General features: G+C 39.4%; 1 protein-coding gene and 1 long non-coding RNA gene across 2 annotated transcripts in view; one reads left to right on the top strand and one right to left on the bottom strand.

Moving 5' to 3' along the window:
- Nucleotides 1–1,753, bottom strand: part of LOC117937748 — a 6,951-nt gene extending 5,198 nt beyond the window's left edge. The window contains exon 1 of the long non-coding RNA XR_004655232.1: nt 1,743–1,753. This is a non-coding gene — a long non-coding RNA (uncharacterized LOC117937748). The remainder of the gene's footprint in view (nt 1–1,742) is intronic.
- kcnh2b (potassium voltage-gated channel, subfamily H (eag-related), member 2b) overlaps nt 1–5,091 on the top strand; it is a 299,990-nt gene that overhangs the window by 241,812 nt on the left and 53,087 nt on the right. The gene's annotated exons all lie outside the window — the stretch shown is intronic.

The raw sequence follows: 5,091 nt of genomic DNA, 5'->3' as shown, positions 1-5,091 counted from the left end.
GACATGGATGTGGAATGGGGCGGTGAAGGAGATGGATCCTCAAAGGCGTTGATGTTGCTGAGGGGGTTAGAGGGGGGGTTGAGATTCCTTGTCTCGGCTCTGACATTGCCCATAGTCAAATCTCTTCTTAGGCGGGGGCTGAGGTGGATCTATGCCACGCTGTGTTATGTCTTCCTCTTGTTTAGAGTCCTCTTGTCTCGTGTCCTTGGCAGAGGGGGGAAATGAGGGAGCCAGGAAGTAAAGTAGGTTAAAGGCATAGACAGTTAAAGAAGTGGATCAACAGATCCCGTTGTTCTGGTAGGAGACCAGTGAAGGAAAATAGAAGCACTTTTCGTATGCGTTATTGTGCAGCCTCCAACTGAGCTTGACAAGTAGTTGTGACGTGAGCAACCTGTCTGAAAGTTGTATGTTTTCTGGTAGATGTGCCAAGAGAAATGTCAGTCATTCCCAATCAGCAGAGACGGAGAGCATAGGTATATGTTAGGAGATAACATTGACACAGGCTAATTACTGCTAACTAACATGCTAGTTAACATTAGTAATTAAACCTTAACAGCTGATGGAAGTCCAAACTGTCTGTAAGCTTACCCTGACAATAGGTGATTTGTCAACTATGCGACAGTAAGTTGCGTGGTTATGACGCAATTGTTAGCCTATTTTTTTTTAAACGTCTAGTGCGGAGCCATAATGTAAGGTACAACGTAATGGAGCCTTTTATATATTGTTGTGTTTCTTTAGAAATAACAATGGACAAATAGATTCTTGAAATGCTTCAGATAAAAAGTTTTTTGCTGACAAAGTAGCGACAAAATGAATGACGGTCAATGGGATATTAATGCCATAATAGCGCCATAGGAGCTACGCTAAGAGAGGAGAGGCTTACCCCCATGGTTAAATGATGAACGGCTCTTCTCCTGACTTGTTAGGGGGAAAAGTCCATCTGCCTTAAAAAGATGTCCGCGGTCCCGGAAAAACTTAAAATTGTCAACAAAATGCAATAATAAGCCATCTCTATAACTCTCTAACTATTCTTCTGACGTAGAGGGCCACTGAGAAACACCTCAGTATTCAGAGAGCTGACTGTGTTCAGCAGATCAATACAGTCAATTATGGTGTTTGTACTGAACATGCTTTATACATTTCTTACACCAAAACACGCCGGACGCGGAAGTGCTGTGAATAGGAGCAAAGCTCCGTGAAGCGGAGCTATTTTTATTGTATCTGTCAGTGCACACGCACACACACACACACGCAGGCACATACACAAACACTCATAAATGCACACTCAACCAGCCACTCACTGGGGGAGAGAGAGAAAGGAGAGAGAGAATATTTTTCTCACTTTTTAGCTTTTTGTTTTTCTGTAAACTTGTCCCCCTCGACTCTGTTTATCCATCCTTATCTGTCTCGCCCAATAGCGCTCTGTTTCACACACTCCCTCTCTCCTTCAAATATATCCTATATATCCTATATATATCCTCCTACATATCCACACTCCTTATATTTCTTTATTTATATTTCTACTCTGATATTTCTATTATCTGTGCGACTGCAACATAGAGTTTCCCTTCGGGGATCAATGAAGTATTTCTGATTCTGATTCCTTCTTTCTCTCAATGTTTTTTCTCCCTTTCTTAATCGTTCCCTTCATCTCTGGGTCTTGTTTTATAAAAACAATCTATATTAGGTCAAAGTGGTTGTGTAACTTCACACTTGGCCCTGAGGAAGTGCACCACACACACACAGACAGACACACACACACACACACACACACACAGTCAATAACCGACAAGAAGGATTCTGAGGTGGGAGTTGGAGGGTTAACGTACAAAGGCACTGAAGAGAGGAGGAAAGAGGGGCGAGCTAGCTTTGTTCTGTTTGAAAACACTTCAAACGTCACCCAACATCGCTTAGAGCACCTTTAAGGGCAAAGCTATTGACAAACACAACCTTACTGTACATGGTCACAATTTGAGAATTTTGTGTCAAAACTTTTAAGATCGATTTTTGTACTTGACAGTATCGACATTATCGTGACATAACACTGTCATAACTATGACGTGACACTGTCATGAGTGTGTCACAAACCTTAGTGATTTTTGTACTTGACAGTATCGACATTATCGTGACATAACACTGTCTTAACTATGACGTGAGACTGTCATGAGTGTGTCACAAACCTTAGTGATTCATGACTTCTGTCATTGAGTGTCATTCGGTTTTTGTCATGACAAGTTTTGGTTGTCTTGATCATGACAACTTGACATTAATTAAAGTGACATTACCGAATGTTTTCTTTGTAATGACAACTTGACCTTAACCAGGATGCCTTTACCAGAAGATGTATATATGAATTACATTTTCATAATAGTGTCATTACAGACAGTTTTGTGAAATGTCCTGTCACACATCTCTCTGACCAAATGTTACAATGGGTCTCTAACCTTGACATCCTCTGTCATCCTTAATGTCAAATTGGCATTACAAAGACATGTTAAACAAATGTAATGCCAACTTTTCATGACCATGGCAACTTCTGGTAATGTCACATGTCACAGTTTTGTCCATACTGTCAAGCAAAGTGGTTTTTCTTTAATCATAGCTAAATCTCCCAATTTTACCTCCCATATCCACATTATCATGACATAAAGTTTTTGCTTGAATCACAAATATATCACCTAAATGGAATGAGGAGAAAAAAGAGTTTACCCTTGTGGTGTCCTCTTGGGTCAAAAACCGATGAACATTTGACATTTTCTTCCCTTTTGCAGAGTTTATTTTAGTTTTCACTAACACCACCTTAACACTAGTTTCACAGTACTTTTTTTGAATTCATAGTCAATAAACATCATTTATATTGCATTATACCTAATATTTGAGTTAAAAAAGCAGTGCTAATAGTTAAGATCAGAGGAACGTACAGATGATTTTAGTCAGGAAGGAAAGTGATCAGTTGTATATGCAAAGAGCGTTGTAAGGAATCCCATCCATATTTCAAAAATAAACATTTTTAAAGGGGTTAAATTTGACCCAAAGACAACAAGAGGGTTAAAAAAGTAAATTGTTTGAGTGATTTCAACCTTTTAATAGTGTGCCACTGATTTGCATTGCATCGCTATGACAATCTCAGGCACAGGATGGACTGCCTTCTAAAAAAGGGATCAGATTTAACGCAGCAGAACCAGATACATTGGCTTTTTATTCCACATTTTCTTCTTTCTTGTCAAAACCTGCTAACTCCCACAATGCAACTCTAAAAGTTTGGCCAGAGATTCAGATTTGATATGCTAGTATCTCCCAATGTAGCCTTGATCCTCTAGCCAACAGCGTGGATAAGGAGGGGGCCGCAGGATCCTGGTAAGATCCCACACCCCCAGATTGTTTTCATATTTAACTTGTAGACTTCAAACAGCTCCCTCGCTCCAATACATAAACACAAAAGTGGACACCCAGAGCTGAAGTGTATACCACATACAAATCCAGTGCACTCCAACAGTCTGTCTAATGAGCAGTCAAACAGAGAGGGGGATAGGAGGTTAGTTTGATTCCTCCATCAATGCCTCAAGGCTTTTCACAGAAATGTGTGTATTTTATTTTATTTATTTGTGTAGGAAACAGCAGTTGGTAACCATTGCTCTCTTATTAAAAATGTTCAGCATCCAGTTTACCAAGCAGGCTAGGAGTAAGCTTTGCTTGCTATCATGTGTCTCCATACTGTGTGTGTGTGTGTGTGTCTGTGTGTGTGTGTGTGTGTGTGTGTGTGTGTGTGTGAGAGGTTTGAAAAGTCCAGGGATATGGGTTAACTTTCTGGTCTTGAAAAATAAAAAAAAAACAGGCATTGCAACACTTTTTAACTAGACCAACTCTCATGTGGCTGATATAACGCTACAGGAAGTGAAGAGGGCTATTTGTATGACACACACTCCCATAATGCTTTGCGCTGATGAAAATGATTGAAAATGTCCTTGCTCCAACTCCCTCACTCTAAATTGGAACAAAGAGCCATTTGAAAGGATGACAATTAACGTCTGGCTAAAAATACCACTAGAACTGAGCTCAGAGGAATTTTCATTTTCTGTATCCATTTGTTTCCATCCTTAAACTGTAATTATTTACAAGCAGCCTCAGAAGCATCGCTGCCAAATTAATCTCACACAATTTGAGAAGTGGAAGCCTCCCAAAACCATAAGCACCCCCCACCCCACCAAGCAGATGCTGCCTAAATGCCTTCAGCTACAAGACCCGCACAAAGTTTTCAACAGGCAGGGTGTGAAGAGTTGGACTGAAGGGTTTGGGTCTTCTAATTTTTCTTTAACCCTCCTGTTGTCTTCTTGTCGAATTAGACTTTTCAAAAAGTTTCGATATCAAAAATTCGGGTTTCTTTTAAACAACTTTTCCAAAAAAGTAACGTGGATGGTTCCCAACAACGCTCCTCACAAGTTAAATAAATAATCAGTTCTTTTTTTTTAGCATTTGGAGAAAAACAATTGGTATGAAAACTTTATAAAAGTGTAAAAAGACAGAGAATAATTTCAATAAAAGTGACTAAAATGTGAACAAATGTCAAATAAAGTAACAAAAATGTCAAAGAATAAGTGACAAGTGTAAAAAAACAAAAAAAGCTTATTTTTGGGAATAACCTACAAAAATTTGAAAAAGGTTCAGACAAAAAGTGACAAAATCATTTGGGGAAAACCACAAAAGGGTCAGAAAAGACAACCATAACCTTGATAAAAGCGTTTTCGTTTTCAATTTTGACTCAGAAAAACAAAAATTTCCAGGTCGATGGTAAGACTAGACGAGGGTTAATTATGTCTGGTACCTTTGTGTTTGATCAGACGCAACAAAAGAACGATTTTCTAAGATAGACGCAGCTTGCACCAGTAATTAGTGTTAAGGCAAACCAACCAGATTACCGGCCGTGGGACAGTCTGGGGGGGGGTCGGTGTCTTAAGTCTGGTCATCAGTCGGAGGAGCCGTCGGTGTCCATTTTGGCCGATTTGACCAGAGTGAGTAGAGTAGCCAAAAATTGTACTCAAGTAAAAGTACTGTTACTTCAGAATAATATGACTCAAGTAAAAGTAAAAGTAG

Source organism: Etheostoma cragini, chromosome 22, assembly GCF_013103735.1.
Source record: "Etheostoma cragini isolate CJK2018 chromosome 22, CSU_Ecrag_1.0, whole genome shotgun sequence".
Classification (NCBI taxonomy): Eukaryota; Metazoa; Chordata; class Actinopteri; order Perciformes; family Percidae; genus Etheostoma; species Etheostoma cragini.
The sequence above is the reverse complement of the archived record's forward strand: the minus strand, read 5'-3'. Positions and strand labels throughout refer to the sequence as shown.